Source organism: Mytilus edulis, chromosome 8, assembly GCF_963676685.1.
Source record: "Mytilus edulis chromosome 8, xbMytEdul2.2, whole genome shotgun sequence".
Lineage (NCBI taxonomy): Eukaryota > Metazoa > Mollusca > Bivalvia > Mytilida > Mytilidae > Mytilus > Mytilus edulis.
The window spans coordinates 70131444-70145565 of record NC_092351.1 but is presented as its reverse complement, the minus strand read 5'-3'; the positions used below and the strand labels follow the sequence as shown (position 1 = coordinate 70145565).

The window sequence follows — 14122 nt, the reverse complement described above, 5'->3', positions numbered from 1 at the left end:
GGGGTTTGGGTGGAATCTTTTATTAGCACATATATGTTGTGGCTGCATGCCAACCTTTACATTCCACATGTTAGAAGGATATAACAAAAATAATGTCCTCCCCGGCGGGGAATCGAACCCCGGTCTCCCGCGTGACAGGCGGGGATACTAACCACTATACTACCGAGGACTTGAAGGTGAGAGCACAAATTTTAACAGATAAAGCTAAACTTTAGAAATTACCAACACAAAAGCCAGAAAAGCTACTTTTCCCGCTTCCCTCAACTGAGAGAAATAAGTTTGCATCATAACGAATAGGAGTGTTATTTGCAGAAAAAGTTTGATTCTGGGAGTTATGCATCTACGATGGACAAGGCTATGCGAGATATCATTGAAGACAATTCGAAGAGTCAAACTAAGGTATAAAGAGTAAAATAGGAACACCAGCGTCTAAGGGCTTGTGGCGCAACGGATAACGCGTCTGACTACGGATCAGAAGATTCCAGGTTCGAATCCTGGCAAGCTCGGATAGTTTTTTGTCAATGCTTTTTAACACACCCTTTTGAAACACGTATATATAGTGGACAGTTAGAAGTTACATTTAAAAGAAATGTCTGGCCAGATTATAGAGCATCCAAACGTCAGAAACAGTTTTGAACTCATTGATGGGGTTTGGGTGGAATCTTTTATTAGCACATATATGTTGTGACTGCATGCCAACCTTTACATTCCACATGTTAGAAGGATATAACAAAAATAATGTCCTCCCCGGCGGGGAATCGAACCCCGGTCTCCCGCGTGACAGGCGGGGATACTAACCACTATACTACCGAGGACTTGAAGGTGAGAGCACAAATTTTAACAGATAAAGCTAAACTTTAGAAATTACCAACACAAAAGCCAGAAAAGCTACTTTTCCCGCTTCCCTCAACTGAGAGAAATAAGTTTGCATCATAACGAATAGGAGTGTTATTTGCAGAAAAAGTTTGATTCTGGGAGTTATGCATCTACGATGGACAAGGCTATGCGAGATATCATTGAAGACAATTCGAAGAGTCAAACTAAGGTATAAAGAGTAAAATAGGAACACCAGCGTCTAAGGGCTTGTGGCGCAACGGATAACGCGTCTGACTACGGATCAGAAGATTCCAGGTTCGAATCCTGGCAAGCTCGGATAGTTTTTTGTCAATGCTTTTTAACACACCCTTTTGAAACACGTATATATAGTGGACAGTTAGAAGTTACATTTAAAAGAAATGTCTGGCCAGATTATAGAGCATCCAAACGTCAGAAACAGTTTTGAACTCATTGATGGGGTTTTGGTGGAATCTTTTATTAGCACATATATGTTGTGGCTGCATGCCAACCTTTACATTCCACATGTTAGAAGGATATAACAAAAATAATGTCCTCCCCGGCGGGGAATCGAACCCCGGTCTCCCGCGTGACAGGCGGGGATACTAACCACTATACTACCGAGGACTTGAAGGTGAGAGCACAAATTTTAACAGATAAAGCTAAACTTTAGAAATTACCAACACAAAAGCCAGAAAAGCTACTTTTCCCGCTTCCCTCAACTGAGAGAAATAAGTTTGCATCATAACGAATAGGAGTGTTATTTGCAGAAAAAGTTTGATTCTGGGAGTTATGCATCTACGATGGACAAGGCTATGCGAGATATCATTGAAGACAATTCGAAGAGTCAAACTAAGGTATAAAGAGTAAAATAGGAACACCAGCGTCTAAGGGCTTGTGGCGCAACGGATAACGCGTCTGACTACGGATCAGAAGATTCCAGGTTCGAATCCTGGCAAGCTCGGATAGTTTTTTGTCAATGCTTTTTAACACACCCTTTTGAAACACGTATATATAGTGGACAGTTAGAAGTTACATTTAAAAGAAATGTCTGGCCAGATTATAGAGCATCCAAACGTCAGAAACAGTTTTGAACTCATTGATGGGGTTTTGGTGGAATCTTTTATTAGCACATATATGTTGTGGCTGCATGCCAACCTTTACATTCCACATGTTAGAAGGATATAACAAAAATAATGTCCTCCCCGGCGGGGAATCGAACCCCGGTCTCCCGCGTGACAGGCGGGGATACTAACCACTATACTACCGAGGACTTGAAGGTGAGAGCACAAATTTTAACAGATAAAGCTAAACTTTAGAAATTACCAACACAAAAGCCAGAAAAGCTACTTTTCCCGCTTCCCTCAACTGAGAGAAATAAGTTTGCATCATAACGAATAGGAGTGTTATTTGCAGAAAAAGTTTGATTCTGGGAGTTATGCATCTACGATGGACAAGGCTATGCGAGATATCATTGAAGACAATTCGAAGAGTCAAACTAAGGTATAAAGAGTAAAATAGGAACACCAGCGTCTAAGGGCTTGTGGCGCAACGGATAACGCGTCTGACTACGGATCAGAAGATTCCAGGTTCGAATCCTGGCAAGCTCGGATAGTTTTTTGTCAATGCTTTTTAACACACCCTTTTGAAACACGTATATATAGTGGACAGTTAGAAGTTACATTTAAAAGAAATGTCTGGCCAGATTATAGAGCATCCAAACGTCAGAAACAGTTTTGAACTCATTGATGGGGTTTTGGTGGAATCTTTTATTAGCACATATATGTTGTGGCTGCATGCCAACCTTTACATTCCACATGTTAGAAGGATATAACAAAAATAATGTCCTCCCCGGCGGGGAATCGAACCCCGGTCTCCCGCGTGACAGGCGGGGATACTAACCACTATACTACCGAGGACTTGAAGGTGAGAGCACAAATTTTAACAGATAAAGCTAAACTTTAGAAATTACCAACACAAAAGCCAGAAAAGCTACTTTTCCCGCTTCCCTCAACTGAGAGAAATAAGTTTGCATCATAACGAATAGGAGTGTTATTTGCAGAAAAAGTTTGATTCTGGGAGTTATGCATCTACGATGGACAAGGCTATGCGAGATATCATTGAAGACAATTCGAAGAGTCAAACTAAGGTATAAAGAGTAAAATAGGAACACCAGCGTCTAAGGGCTTGTGGCGCAACGGATAACGCGTCTGACTACGGATCAGAAGATTCCAGGTTCGAATCCTGGCAAGCTCGGATAGTTTTTTGTCAATGCTTTTTAACACACCCTTTTGAAACACGTATATATAGTGGACAGTTAGAAGTTACATTTAAAAGAAATGTCTGGCCAGATTATAGAGCATCCAAACGTCAGAAACAGTTTTGAACTCATTGATGGGGTTTTGGTGGAATCTTTTATTAGCACATATATGTTGTGGCTGCATGCCAACCTTTACATTCCACATGTTAGAAGGATATAACAAAAATAATGTCCTCCCCGGCGGGGAATCGAACCCCGGTCTCCCGCGTGACAGGCGGGGATACTAACCACTATACTACCGAGGACTTGAAGGTGAGAGCACAAATTTTAACAGATAAAGCTAAACTTTAGAAATTACCAACACAAAAGCCAGAAAAGCTACTTTTCCCGCTTCCCTCAACTGAGAGAAATAAGTTTGCATCATAACGAATAGGAGTGTTATTTGCAGAAAAAGTTTGATTCTGGGAGTTATGCATCTACGATGGACAAGGCTATGCGAGATATCATTGAAGACAATTCGAAGAGTCAAACTAAGGTATAAAGAGTAAAATAGGAACACCAGCGTCTAAGGGCTTGTGGCGCAACGGATAACGCGTCTGACTACGGATCAGAAGATTCCAGGTTCGAATCCTGGCAAGCTCGGATAGTTTTTTGTCAATGCTTTTTAACACACCCTTTTGAAACACGTATATATAGTGGACAGTTAGAAGTTACATTTAAAAGAAATGTCTGGCCAGATTATAGAGCATCCAAACGTCAGAAACAGTTTTGAACTCATTGATGGGGTTTTGGTGGAATCTTTTATTAGCACATATATGTTGTGGCTGCATGCCAACCTTTACATTCCACATGTTAGAAGGATATAACAAAAATAATGTCCTCCCCGGCGGGGAATCGAACCCCGGTCTCCCGCGTGACAGGCGGGGATACTAACCACTATACTACCGAGGACTTGAAGGTGAGAGCACAAATTTTAACAGATAAAGCTAAACTTTAGAAATTACCAACACAAAAGCCAGAAAAGCTACTTTTCCCGCTTCCCTCAACTGAGAGAAATAAGTTTGCATCATAACGAATAGGAGTGTTATTTGCAGAAAAAGTTTGATTCTGGGAGTTATGCATCTACGATGGACAAGGCTATGCGAGATATCATTGAAGACAATTCGAAGAGTCAAACTAAGGTATAAAGAGTAAAATAGGAACACCAGCGTCTAAGGGCTTGTGGCGCAACGGATAACGCGTCTGACTACGGATCAGAAGATTCCAGGTTCGAATCCTGGCAAGCTCGGATAGTTTTTTGTCAATGCTTTTTAACACACCCTTTTGAAACACGTATATATAGTGGACAGTTAGAAGTTACATTTAAAAGAAATGTCTGGCCAGATTATAGAGCATCCAAACGTCAGAAACAGTTTTGAACTCATTGATGGGGTTTTGGTGGAATCTTTTATTAGCACATATATGTTGTGACTGCATGCCAACCTTTACATTCCACATGTTAGAAGGATATAACAAAAATAATGTCCTCCCCGGCGGGGAATCGAACCCCGGTCTCCCGCGTGACAGGCGGGGATACTAACCACTATACTACCGAGGACTTGAAGGTGAGAGCACAAATTTTAACAGATAAAGCTAAACTTTAGAAATTACCAACACAAAAGCCAGAAAAGCTACTTTTCCCGCTTCCCTCAACTGAGAGAAATAAGTTTGCATCATAACGAATAGGAGTGTTATTTGCAGAAAAAGTTTGATTCTGGGAGTTATGCATCTACGATGGACAAGGCTATGCGAGATATCATTGAAGACAATTCGAAGAGTCAAACTAAGGTATAAAGAGTAAAATAGGAACACCAGCGTCTAAGGGCTTGTGGCGCAACGGATAACGCGTCTGACTACGGATCAGAAGATTCCAGGTTCGAATCCTGGCAAGCTCGGATAGTTTTTTGTCAATGCTTTTTAACACACCCTTTTGAAACACGTATATATAGTGGACAGTTAGAAGTTACATTTAAAAGAAATGTCTGGCCAGATTATAGAGCATCCAAACGTCAGAAACAGTTTTGAACTCATTGATGGGGTTTTGGTGGAATCTTTTATTAGCACATATATGTTGTGGCTGCATGCCAACCTTTACATTCCACATGTTAGAAGGATATAACAAAAATAATGTCCTCCCCGGCGGGGAATCGAACCCCGGTCTCCCGCGTGACAGGCGGGGATACTAACCACTATACTACCGAGGACTTGAAGGTGAGTGCACAAATTTTAACAGATAAAGCTAAACTTTAGAAATTACCAACACAAAAGCCAGAAAAGCTACTTTTCCCGCTTCCCTCAACTGAGAGAAATAAGTTTGCATCATAACGAATAGGAGTGTTATTTGCAGAAAAAGTTTGATTCTGGGAGTTATGCATCTACGATGGACAAGGCTATGCGAGATATCATTGAAGACAATTCGAAGAGTCAAACTAAGGTATAAAGAGTAAAATAGGAACAGCAGCGTCTAAGGGCTTGTGGCGCAACGGATAACGCGTCTGACTACGGATCAGAAGATTCCAGGTTCGAATCCTGGCAAGCTCGGATAGTTTTTTGTCAATGCTTTTTAACACACCCTTTTGAAACACGTATATATAGTGGACAGTTAGAAGTTACATTTAAAAGAAATGTCTGGCCAGATTATAGAGCATCCAAACGTCAGAAACAGTTTTGAACTCATTGATGGGGTTTTGGTGGAATCTTTTATTAGCACATATATGTTGTGGCTGCATGCCAACCTTTACATTCCACATGTTAGAAGGATATAACAAAAATAATGTCCTCCCCGGCGGGGAATCGAACCCCGGTCTCCCGCGTGACAGGCGGGGATACTAACCACTATACTACCGAGGACTTGAAGGTGAGAGCACAAATTTTAACAGATAAAGCTAAACTTTAGAAATTACCAACACAAAAGCCAGAAAAGCTACTTTTCCCGCTTCCCTCAACTGAGAGAAATAAGTTTGCATCATAACGAATAGGAGTGTTATTTGCAGAAAAAGTTTGATTCTGGGAGTTATGCATCTACGATGGACAAGGCTATGCGAGATATCATTGAAGACAATTCGAAGAGTCAAACTAAGGTATAAAGAGTAAAATAGGAACACCAGCGTCTAAGGGCTTGTGGCGCAACGGATAACGCGTCTGACTACGGATCAGAAGATTCCAGGTTCGAATCCTGGCAAGCTCGGATAGTTTTTTGTCAATGCTTTTTAACACACCCTTTTGAAACACGTATATATAGTGGACAGTTAGAAGTTACATTTAAAAGAAATGTCTGGCCAGATTATAGAGCATCCAAACGTCAGAAACAGTTTTGAACTCCTTGATGGGGTTTTGGTGGAATCTTTTATTAGCACATATATGTTGTGGCTGCATGCCAACCTTTACATTCCACATGTTAGAAGGATATAACAAAAATAATGTCCTCCCCGGCGGGGAATCGAACCCCGGTCTCCCGCGTGACAGGCGGGGATACTAACCACTATACTACCGAGGACTTGAAGGTGAGAGCACAAATTTTAACAGATAAAGCTAAACTTTAGAAATTACCAACACAAAAGCCAGAAAAGCTACTTTTCCCGCTTCCCTCAACTGAGAGAAATAAGTTTGCATCATAACGAATAGGAGTGTTATTTGCAGAAAAAGTTTGATTCTGGGAGTTATGCATCTACGATGGACAAGGCTATGCGAGATATCATTGAAGACAATTCGAAGAGTCAAACTAAGGTATAAAGAGTAAAATAGGAACACCAGCGTCTAAGGGCTTGTGGCGCAACGGATAACGCGTCTGACTACGGATCAGAAGATTCCAGGTTCGAATCCTGGCAAGCTCGGATAGTTTTTTGTCAATGCTTTTTAACACACCCTTTTGAAACACGTATATATAGTGGACAGTTAGAAGTTACATTTAAAAGAAATGTCTGGCCAGATTATAGAGCATCCAAACGTCAGAAACAGTTTTGAACTCCTTGATGGGGTTTTGGTGGAATCTTTTATTAGCACATATATGTTGTGGCTGCATGCCAACCTTTACATTCCACATGTTAGAAGGATATAACAAAAATAATGTCCTCCCCGGCGGGGAATCGAACCCCGGTCTCCCGCGTGACAGGCGGGGATACTAACCACTATACTACCGAGGACTTGAAGGTGAGAGCACAAATTTTAACAGATAAAGCTAAACTTTAGAAATTACCAACACAAAAGCCAGAAAAGCTACTTTTCCCGCTTCCCTCAACTGAGAGAAATAAGTTTGCATCATAACGAATAGGAGTGTTATTTGCAGAAAAAGTTTGATTCTGGGAGTTATGCATCTACGATGGACAAGGCTATGCGAGATATCATTGAAGACAATTCGAAGAGTCAAACTAAGGTATAAAGAGTAAAATAGGAACACCAGCGTCTAAGGGCTTGTGGCGCAACGGATAACGCGTCTGACTACGGATCAGAAGATTCCAGGTTCGAATCCTGGCAAGCTCGGATAGTTTTTTGTCAATGCTTTTTAACACACCCTTTTGAAACACGTATATATAGTGGACAGTTAGAAGTTACATTTAAAAGAAATGTCTGGCCAGATTATAGAGCATCCAAACGTCAGAAACAGTTTTGAACTCATTGATGGGGTTTTGGTGGAATCTTTTATTAGCACATATATGTTGTGGCTGCATGCCAACCTTTACATTCCACATGTTAGAAGGATATAACAAAAATAATGTCCTCCCCGGCGGGGAATCGAACCCCGGTCTCCCGCGTGACAGGCGGGGATACTAACCACTATACTACCGAGGACTTGAAGGTGAGAGCACAAATTTTAACAGATAAAGCTAAACTTTAGAAATTACCAACACAAAAGCCAGAAAAGCTACTTTTCCCGCTTCCCTCAACTGAGAGAAATAAGTTTGCATCATAACGAATAGGAGTGTTATTTGCAGAAAAAGTTTGATTCTGGGAGTTATGCATCTACGATGGACAAGGCTATGCGAGATATCATTGAAGACAATTCGAAGAGTCAAACTAAGGTATAAAGAGTAAAATAGGAACACCAGCGTCTAAGGGCTTGTGGCGCAACGGATAACGCGTCTGACTACGGATCAGAAGATTCCAGGTTCGAATCCTGGCAAGCTCGGATAGTTTTTTGTCAATGCTTTTTAACACACCCTTTTGAAACACGTATATATAGTGGACAGTTAGAAGTTACATTTAAAAGAAATGTCTGGCCAGATTATAGAGCATCCAAACGTCAGAAACAGTTTTGAACTCATTGATGGGGTTTTGGTGGAATCTTTTATTAGCACATATATGTTGTGGCTGCATGCCAACCTTTACATTCCACATGTTAGAAGGATATAACAAAAATAATGTCCTCCCCGGCGGGGAATCGAACCCCGGTCTCCCGCGTGACAGGCGGGGATACTAACCACTATACTACCGAGGACTTGAAGGTGAGAGCACAAATTTTAACAGATAAAGCTAAACTTTAGAAATTACCAACACAAAAGCCAGAAAAGCTACTTTTCCCGCTTCCCTCAACTGAGAGAAATAAGTTTGCATCATAACGAATAGGAGTGTTATTTGCAGAAAAAGTTTGATTCTGGGAGTTATGCATCTACGATGGACAAGGCTATGCGAGATATCATTGAAGACAATTCGAAGAGTCAAACTAAGGTATAAAGAGTAAAATAGGAACACCAGCGTCTAAGGGCTTGTGGCGCAACGGATAACGCGTCTGACTACGGATCAGAAGATTCCAGGTTCGAATCCTGGCAAGCTCGGATAGTTTTTTGTCAATGCTTTTTAACACACCCTTTTGAAACACGTATATATAGTGGACAGTTAGAAGTTACATTTAAAAGAAATGTCTGGCCAGATTATAGAGCATCCAAACGTCAGAAACAGTTTTGAACTCATTGATGGGGTTTTGGTGGAATCTTTTATTAGCACATATATGTTGTGGCTGCATGCCAACCTTTACATTCCACATGTTAGAAGGATATAACAAAAATAATGTCCTCCCCGGCGGGGAATCGAACCCCGGTCTCCCGCGTGACAGGCGGGGATACTAACCACTATACTACCGAGGACTTGAAGGTGAGAGCACAAATTTTAACAGATAAAGCTAAACTTTAGAAATTACCAACACAAAAGCCAGAAAAGCTACTTTTCCCGCTTCCCTCAACTGAGAGAAATAAGTTTGCATCATAACGAATAGGAGTGTTATTTGCAGAAAAAGTTTGATTCTGGGAGTTATGCATCTACGATGGACAAGGCTATGCGAGATATCATTGAAGACAATTCGAAGAGTCAAACTAAGGTATAAAGAGTAAAATAGGAACACCAGCGTCTAAGGGCTTGTGGCGCAACGGATAACGCGTCTGACTACGGATCAGAAGATTCCAGGTTCGAATCCTGGCAAGCTCGGATAGTTTTTTGTCAATGCTTTTTAACACACCCTTTTGAAACACGTATATATAGTGGACAGTTAGAAGTTACATTTAAAAGAAATGTCTGGCCAGATTATAGAGCATCCAAACGTCAGAAACAGTTTTGAACTCATTGATGGGGTTTTGGTGGAATCTTTTATTAGCACATATATGTTGTGGCTGCATGCCAACCTTTACATTCCACATGTTAGAAGGATATAACAAAAATAATGTCCTCCCCGGCGGGGAATCGAACCCCGGTCTCCCGCGTGACAGGCGGGGATACTAACCACTATACTACCGAGGACTTGAAGGTGAGAGCACAAATTTTAACAGATAAAGCTAAACTTTAGAAATTACCAACACAAAAGCCAGAAAAGCTACTTTTCCCGCTTCCCTCAACTGAGAGAAATAAGTTTGCATCATAACGAATAGGAGTGTTATTTGCAGAAAAAGTTTGATTCTGGGAGTTATGCATCTACGATGGACAAGGCTATGCGAGATATCATTGAAGACAATTCGAAGAGTCAAACTAAGGTATAAAGAGTAAAATAGGAACACCAGCGTCTAAGGGCTTGTGGCGCAACGGATAACGCGTCTGACTACGGATCAGAAGATTCCAGGTTCGAATCCTGGCAAGCTCGGATAGTTTTTTGTCAATGCTTTTTAACACACCCTTTTGAAACACGTATATATAGTGGACAGTTAGAAGTTACATTTAAAAGAAATGTCTGGCCAGATTATAGAGCATCCAAACGTCAGAAACAGTTTTGAACTCATTGATGGGGTTTTGGTGGAATCTTTTATTAGCACATATATGTTGTGGCTGCATGCCAACCTTTACATTCCACATGTTAGAAGGATATAACAAAAATAATGTCCTCCCCGGCGGGGAATCGAACCCCGGTCTCCCGCGTGACAGGCGGGGATACTAACCACTATACTACCGAGGACTTGAAGGTGAGAGCACAAATTTTAACAGATAAAGCTAAACTTTAGAAATTACCAACACAAAAGCCAGAAAAGCTACTTTTCCCGCTTCCCTCAACTGAGAGAAATAAGTTTGCATCATAACGAATAGGAGTGTTATTTGCAGAAAAAGTTTGATTCTGGGAGTTATGCATCTACGATGGACAAGGCTATGCGAGATATCATTGAAGACAATTCGAAGAGTCAAACTAAGGTATAAAGAGTAAAATAGGAACACCAGCGTCTAAGGGCTTGTGGCGCAACGGATAACGCGTCTGACTACGGATCAGAAGATTCCAGGTTCGAATCCTGGCAAGCTCGGATAGTTTTTTGTCAATGCTTTTTAACACACCCTTTTGAAACACGTATATATAGTGGACAGTTAGAAGTTACATTTAAAAGAAATGTCTGGCCAGATTATAGAGCATCCAAACGTCAGAAACAGTTTTGAACTCATTGATGGGGTTTTGGTGGAATCTTTTATTAGCACATATATGTTGTGGCTGCATGCCAACCTTTACATTCCACATGTTAGAAGGATATAACAAAAATAATGTCCTCCCCGGCGGGGAATCGAACCCCGGTCTCCCGCGTGACAGGCGGGGATACTAACCACTATACTACCGAGGACTTGAAGGTGAGAGCACAAATTTTAACAGATAAAGCTAAACTTTAGAAATTACCAACACAAAAGCCAGAAAAGCTACTTTTCCCGCTTCCCTCAACTGAGAGAAATAAGTTTGCATCATAACGAATAGGAGTGTTATTTGCAGAAAAAGTTTGATTCTGGGAGTTATGCATCTACGATGGACAAGGCTATGCGAGATATCATTGAAGACAATTCGAAGAGTCAAACTAAGGTATAAAGAGTAAAATAGGAACACCAGCGTCTAAGGGCTTGTGGCGCAACGGATAACGCGTCTGACTACGGATCAGAAGATTCCAGGTTCGAATCCTGGCAAGCTCGGATAGTTTTTTGTCAATGCTTTTTAACACACCCTTTTGAAACACGTATATATAGTGGACAGTTAGAAGTTACATTTAAAAGAAATGTCTGGCCAGATTATAGAGCATCCAAACGTCAGAAACAGTTTTGAACTCATTGATGGGGTTTTGGTGGAATCTTTTATTAGCACATATATGTTGTGGCTGCATGCCAACCTTTACATTCCACATGTTAGAAGGATATAACAAAAATAATGTCCTCCCCGGCGGGGAATCGAACCCCGGTCTCCCGCGTGACAGGCGGGGATACTAACCACTATACTACCGAGGACTTGAAGGTGAGAGCACAAATTTTAACAGATAAAGCTAAACTTTAGAAATTACCAACACAAAAGCCAGAAAAGCTACTTTTCCCGCTTCCCTCAACTGAGAGAAATAAGTTTGCATCATAACGAATAGGAGTGTTATTTGCAGAAAAAGTTTGATTCTGGGAGTTATGCATCTACGATGGACAAGGCTATGCGAGATATCATTGAAGACAATTCGAAGAGTCAAACTAAGGTATAAAGAGTAAAATAGGAACACCAGCGTCTAAGGGCTTGTGGCGCAACGGATAACGCGTCTGACTACGGATCAGAAGATTCCAGGTTCGAATCCTGGCAAGCTCGGATAGTTTTTTGTCAATGCTTTTTAACACACCCTTTTGAAACACGTATATATAGTGGACAGTTAGAAGTTACATTTAAAAGAAATGTCTGGCCAGATTATAGAGCATCCAAACGTCAGAAACAGTTTTGAACTCATTGATGGGGTTTTGGTGGAATCTTTTATTAGCACATATATGTTGTGGCTGCATGCCAACCTTTACATTCCACATGTTAGAAGGATATAACAAAAATAATGTCCTCCCCGGCGGGGAATCGAACCCCGGTCTCCCGCGTGACAGGCGGGGATACTAACCACTATACTACCGAGGACTTGAAGGTGAGAGCACAAATTTTAACAGATAAAGCTAAACTTTAGAAATTACCAACACAAAAGCCAGAAAAGCTACTTTTCCCGCTTCCCTCAACTGAGAGAAATAAGTTTGCATCATAACGAATAGGAGTGTTATTTGCAGAAAAAGTTTGATTCTGGGAGTTATGCATCTACGATGGACAAGGCTATGCGAGATATCATTGAAGACAATTCGAAGAGTCAAACTAAGGTATAAAGAGTAAAATAGGAACACCAGCGTCTAAGGGCTTGTGGCGCAACGGATAACGCGTCTGACTACGGATCAGAAGATTCCAGGTTCGAATCCTGGCAAGCTCGGATAGTTTTTTGTCAATGCTTTTTAACACACCCTTTTGAAACACGTATATATAGTGGACAGTTAGAAGTTACATTTAAAAGAAATGTCTGGCCAGATTATAGAGCATCCAAACGTCAGAAACAGTTTTGAACTCATTGATGGGGTTTTGGTGGAATCTTTTATTAGCACATATATGTTGTGGCTGCATGCCAACCTTTACATTCCACATGTTAGAAGGATATAACAAAAATAATGTCCTCCCCGGCGGGGAATCGAACCCCGGTCTCCCGCGTGACAGGCGGGGATACTAACCACTATACTACCGAGGACTTGAAGGTGAGAGCACAAATTTTAACAGATAAAGCTAAACTTTAGAAATTACCAACACAAAAGCCAGAAAAGCTACTTTTCCCGCTTCCCTCAACTGAGAGAAATAAGTTTGCATCATAACGAATAGGAGTGTTATTTGCAGAAAAAGTTTGATTCTGGGAGTTATGCATCTACGATGGACAAGGCTATGCGAGATATCATTGAAGACAATTCGAAGAGTCAAACTAAGGTATAAAGAGTAAAATAGGAACACCAGCGTCTAAGGGCTTGTGGCGCAACGGATAACGCGTCTGACTACGGATCAAAAGATTCCAGGTTCGAATCCTGGCAAGCTCGGATAGTTTTTTGTCAATGCTTTTTAACACACCCTTTTGAAACACGTATATATAGTGGACAGTTAGAAGTTACATTTAAAAGAAATGTCTGGCCAGATTATAGAGCATCCAAACGTCAGAAACAGTTTTGAACTCATTGATGGGGTTTTGGTGGAATCTTTTATTAGCACATATATGTTGTGGCTGCATGCCAACCTTTACATTCCACATGTTAGAAGGATATAACAAAAATAATGTCCTCCCCGGCGGGGAATCGAACCCCGGTCTCCCGCGTGACAGGCGGGGATACTAACCACTATACTACCGAGGACTTGAAGGTGAGAGCACAAATTTTAACAGATAAAGCTAAACTTTAGAAATTACCAACACAAAAGCCAGAAAAGCTACTTTTCCAGCTTCCCTCAACTGAGAGAAATAAGTTTGCATCATAACGAATAGGAGTGTTATTTGCAGAAAAAGTTTGATTCTGGGAGTTATGCATCTACGATGGACAAGGCTATGCGAGATATCATTGAAGACAATTCGAAGAGTCAAACTAAGGTATAAAGAGTAAAATAGGAACACCAGCGTCTAAGGGCTTGTGGCGCAACGGATAACGCGTCTGACTACGGATCAGAAGATTCCAGGTTCGAATCCTGGCAAGCTCGGATAGTTTTTTGTCAATGCTTTTTAACACACCCTTTTGAAACACGTATAT

At 41.1% G+C, this 14122-nt stretch overlaps 44 non-coding genes across 44 annotated transcripts; 22 read left to right on the top strand and 22 right to left on the bottom strand.

The window, feature by feature from the left end:
* Positions 1-97: 97 nt before the first annotated feature.
* Trnad-guc (transfer RNA aspartic acid (anticodon GUC)) lies at positions 98-169 on the bottom strand. The gene has a single exon. It is a non-coding gene; the product is annotated as a tRNA-Asp (tRNA).
* A 264-nt stretch (positions 170-433) lies between these two features.
* Trnar-acg (transfer RNA arginine (anticodon ACG)) lies at positions 434-506 on the top strand. Its single transcript has one exon. It is a non-coding gene; the product is annotated as a tRNA-Arg (tRNA).
* Positions 507-743: 237 nt separating this feature from the next.
* Trnad-guc (transfer RNA aspartic acid (anticodon GUC)) lies at positions 744-815 on the bottom strand. Its single transcript has one exon. It is a non-coding gene; the product is annotated as a tRNA-Asp (tRNA).
* A 264-nt stretch (positions 816-1079) lies between these two features.
* Positions 1080-1152, top strand: Trnar-acg (transfer RNA arginine (anticodon ACG)). Its single transcript has one exon. It is a non-coding gene; the product is annotated as a tRNA-Arg (tRNA).
* A 237-nt stretch (positions 1153-1389) lies between these two features.
* On the bottom strand, positions 1390-1461 carry Trnad-guc (transfer RNA aspartic acid (anticodon GUC)). The gene has a single exon. It is a non-coding gene; the product is annotated as a tRNA-Asp (tRNA).
* A 264-nt stretch (positions 1462-1725) lies between these two features.
* Trnar-acg (transfer RNA arginine (anticodon ACG)) lies at positions 1726-1798 on the top strand. Its single transcript has one exon. It is a non-coding gene; the product is annotated as a tRNA-Arg (tRNA).
* A 237-nt stretch (positions 1799-2035) lies between these two features.
* On the bottom strand, positions 2036-2107 carry Trnad-guc (transfer RNA aspartic acid (anticodon GUC)). Its single transcript has one exon. It is a non-coding gene; the product is annotated as a tRNA-Asp (tRNA).
* Positions 2108-2371: 264 nt separating this feature from the next.
* On the top strand, positions 2372-2444 carry Trnar-acg (transfer RNA arginine (anticodon ACG)). Its single transcript has one exon. It is a non-coding gene; the product is annotated as a tRNA-Arg (tRNA).
* A 237-nt stretch (positions 2445-2681) lies between these two features.
* On the bottom strand, positions 2682-2753 carry Trnad-guc (transfer RNA aspartic acid (anticodon GUC)). The gene has a single exon. It is a non-coding gene; the product is annotated as a tRNA-Asp (tRNA).
* Positions 2754-3017: 264 nt separating this feature from the next.
* Trnar-acg (transfer RNA arginine (anticodon ACG)) lies at positions 3018-3090 on the top strand. The gene has a single exon. It is a non-coding gene; the product is annotated as a tRNA-Arg (tRNA).
* A 237-nt stretch (positions 3091-3327) lies between these two features.
* Trnad-guc (transfer RNA aspartic acid (anticodon GUC)) lies at positions 3328-3399 on the bottom strand. Its single transcript has one exon. It is a non-coding gene; the product is annotated as a tRNA-Asp (tRNA).
* Positions 3400-3663: 264 nt separating this feature from the next.
* Positions 3664-3736, top strand: Trnar-acg (transfer RNA arginine (anticodon ACG)). The gene has a single exon. It is a non-coding gene; the product is annotated as a tRNA-Arg (tRNA).
* A 237-nt stretch (positions 3737-3973) lies between these two features.
* Trnad-guc (transfer RNA aspartic acid (anticodon GUC)) lies at positions 3974-4045 on the bottom strand. Its single transcript has one exon. It is a non-coding gene; the product is annotated as a tRNA-Asp (tRNA).
* Positions 4046-4309: 264 nt separating this feature from the next.
* Positions 4310-4382, top strand: Trnar-acg (transfer RNA arginine (anticodon ACG)). Its single transcript has one exon. It is a non-coding gene; the product is annotated as a tRNA-Arg (tRNA).
* A 237-nt stretch (positions 4383-4619) lies between these two features.
* Trnad-guc (transfer RNA aspartic acid (anticodon GUC)) lies at positions 4620-4691 on the bottom strand. The gene has a single exon. It is a non-coding gene; the product is annotated as a tRNA-Asp (tRNA).
* A 264-nt stretch (positions 4692-4955) lies between these two features.
* On the top strand, positions 4956-5028 carry Trnar-acg (transfer RNA arginine (anticodon ACG)). Its single transcript has one exon. It is a non-coding gene; the product is annotated as a tRNA-Arg (tRNA).
* A 237-nt stretch (positions 5029-5265) lies between these two features.
* On the bottom strand, positions 5266-5337 carry Trnad-guc (transfer RNA aspartic acid (anticodon GUC)). The gene has a single exon. It is a non-coding gene; the product is annotated as a tRNA-Asp (tRNA).
* A 264-nt stretch (positions 5338-5601) lies between these two features.
* Positions 5602-5674, top strand: Trnar-acg (transfer RNA arginine (anticodon ACG)). The gene has a single exon. It is a non-coding gene; the product is annotated as a tRNA-Arg (tRNA).
* Positions 5675-5911: 237 nt separating this feature from the next.
* Trnad-guc (transfer RNA aspartic acid (anticodon GUC)) lies at positions 5912-5983 on the bottom strand. Its single transcript has one exon. It is a non-coding gene; the product is annotated as a tRNA-Asp (tRNA).
* A 264-nt stretch (positions 5984-6247) lies between these two features.
* On the top strand, positions 6248-6320 carry Trnar-acg (transfer RNA arginine (anticodon ACG)). Its single transcript has one exon. It is a non-coding gene; the product is annotated as a tRNA-Arg (tRNA).
* Positions 6321-6557: 237 nt separating this feature from the next.
* Positions 6558-6629, bottom strand: Trnad-guc (transfer RNA aspartic acid (anticodon GUC)). The gene has a single exon. It is a non-coding gene; the product is annotated as a tRNA-Asp (tRNA).
* Positions 6630-6893: 264 nt separating this feature from the next.
* On the top strand, positions 6894-6966 carry Trnar-acg (transfer RNA arginine (anticodon ACG)). The gene has a single exon. It is a non-coding gene; the product is annotated as a tRNA-Arg (tRNA).
* Positions 6967-7203: 237 nt separating this feature from the next.
* Positions 7204-7275, bottom strand: Trnad-guc (transfer RNA aspartic acid (anticodon GUC)). The gene has a single exon. It is a non-coding gene; the product is annotated as a tRNA-Asp (tRNA).
* A 264-nt stretch (positions 7276-7539) lies between these two features.
* Positions 7540-7612, top strand: Trnar-acg (transfer RNA arginine (anticodon ACG)). Its single transcript has one exon. It is a non-coding gene; the product is annotated as a tRNA-Arg (tRNA).
* Positions 7613-7849: 237 nt separating this feature from the next.
* Trnad-guc (transfer RNA aspartic acid (anticodon GUC)) lies at positions 7850-7921 on the bottom strand. Its single transcript has one exon. It is a non-coding gene; the product is annotated as a tRNA-Asp (tRNA).
* A 264-nt stretch (positions 7922-8185) lies between these two features.
* Trnar-acg (transfer RNA arginine (anticodon ACG)) lies at positions 8186-8258 on the top strand. The gene has a single exon. It is a non-coding gene; the product is annotated as a tRNA-Arg (tRNA).
* A 237-nt stretch (positions 8259-8495) lies between these two features.
* Positions 8496-8567, bottom strand: Trnad-guc (transfer RNA aspartic acid (anticodon GUC)). The gene has a single exon. It is a non-coding gene; the product is annotated as a tRNA-Asp (tRNA).
* Positions 8568-8831: 264 nt separating this feature from the next.
* Positions 8832-8904, top strand: Trnar-acg (transfer RNA arginine (anticodon ACG)). Its single transcript has one exon. It is a non-coding gene; the product is annotated as a tRNA-Arg (tRNA).
* A 237-nt stretch (positions 8905-9141) lies between these two features.
* Positions 9142-9213, bottom strand: Trnad-guc (transfer RNA aspartic acid (anticodon GUC)). The gene has a single exon. It is a non-coding gene; the product is annotated as a tRNA-Asp (tRNA).
* Positions 9214-9477: 264 nt separating this feature from the next.
* Positions 9478-9550, top strand: Trnar-acg (transfer RNA arginine (anticodon ACG)). The gene has a single exon. It is a non-coding gene; the product is annotated as a tRNA-Arg (tRNA).
* A 237-nt stretch (positions 9551-9787) lies between these two features.
* Trnad-guc (transfer RNA aspartic acid (anticodon GUC)) lies at positions 9788-9859 on the bottom strand. The gene has a single exon. It is a non-coding gene; the product is annotated as a tRNA-Asp (tRNA).
* Positions 9860-10123: 264 nt separating this feature from the next.
* On the top strand, positions 10124-10196 carry Trnar-acg (transfer RNA arginine (anticodon ACG)). The gene has a single exon. It is a non-coding gene; the product is annotated as a tRNA-Arg (tRNA).
* Positions 10197-10433: 237 nt separating this feature from the next.
* Trnad-guc (transfer RNA aspartic acid (anticodon GUC)) lies at positions 10434-10505 on the bottom strand. Its single transcript has one exon. It is a non-coding gene; the product is annotated as a tRNA-Asp (tRNA).
* A 264-nt stretch (positions 10506-10769) lies between these two features.
* Trnar-acg (transfer RNA arginine (anticodon ACG)) lies at positions 10770-10842 on the top strand. Its single transcript has one exon. It is a non-coding gene; the product is annotated as a tRNA-Arg (tRNA).
* Positions 10843-11079: 237 nt separating this feature from the next.
* Trnad-guc (transfer RNA aspartic acid (anticodon GUC)) lies at positions 11080-11151 on the bottom strand. Its single transcript has one exon. It is a non-coding gene; the product is annotated as a tRNA-Asp (tRNA).
* A 264-nt stretch (positions 11152-11415) lies between these two features.
* Positions 11416-11488, top strand: Trnar-acg (transfer RNA arginine (anticodon ACG)). The gene has a single exon. It is a non-coding gene; the product is annotated as a tRNA-Arg (tRNA).
* A 237-nt stretch (positions 11489-11725) lies between these two features.
* On the bottom strand, positions 11726-11797 carry Trnad-guc (transfer RNA aspartic acid (anticodon GUC)). Its single transcript has one exon. It is a non-coding gene; the product is annotated as a tRNA-Asp (tRNA).
* A 264-nt stretch (positions 11798-12061) lies between these two features.
* Trnar-acg (transfer RNA arginine (anticodon ACG)) lies at positions 12062-12134 on the top strand. The gene has a single exon. It is a non-coding gene; the product is annotated as a tRNA-Arg (tRNA).
* A 237-nt stretch (positions 12135-12371) lies between these two features.
* Positions 12372-12443, bottom strand: Trnad-guc (transfer RNA aspartic acid (anticodon GUC)). Its single transcript has one exon. It is a non-coding gene; the product is annotated as a tRNA-Asp (tRNA).
* A 264-nt stretch (positions 12444-12707) lies between these two features.
* Trnar-acg (transfer RNA arginine (anticodon ACG)) lies at positions 12708-12780 on the top strand. The gene has a single exon. It is a non-coding gene; the product is annotated as a tRNA-Arg (tRNA).
* A 237-nt stretch (positions 12781-13017) lies between these two features.
* On the bottom strand, positions 13018-13089 carry Trnad-guc (transfer RNA aspartic acid (anticodon GUC)). The gene has a single exon. It is a non-coding gene; the product is annotated as a tRNA-Asp (tRNA).
* Positions 13090-13353: 264 nt separating this feature from the next.
* Positions 13354-13426, top strand: Trnar-acg (transfer RNA arginine (anticodon ACG)). Its single transcript has one exon. It is a non-coding gene; the product is annotated as a tRNA-Arg (tRNA).
* Positions 13427-13663: 237 nt separating this feature from the next.
* Positions 13664-13735, bottom strand: Trnad-guc (transfer RNA aspartic acid (anticodon GUC)). The gene has a single exon. It is a non-coding gene; the product is annotated as a tRNA-Asp (tRNA).
* Positions 13736-13999: 264 nt separating this feature from the next.
* On the top strand, positions 14000-14072 carry Trnar-acg (transfer RNA arginine (anticodon ACG)). The gene has a single exon. It is a non-coding gene; the product is annotated as a tRNA-Arg (tRNA).
* Positions 14073-14122: the final 50 nt, after the last annotated feature.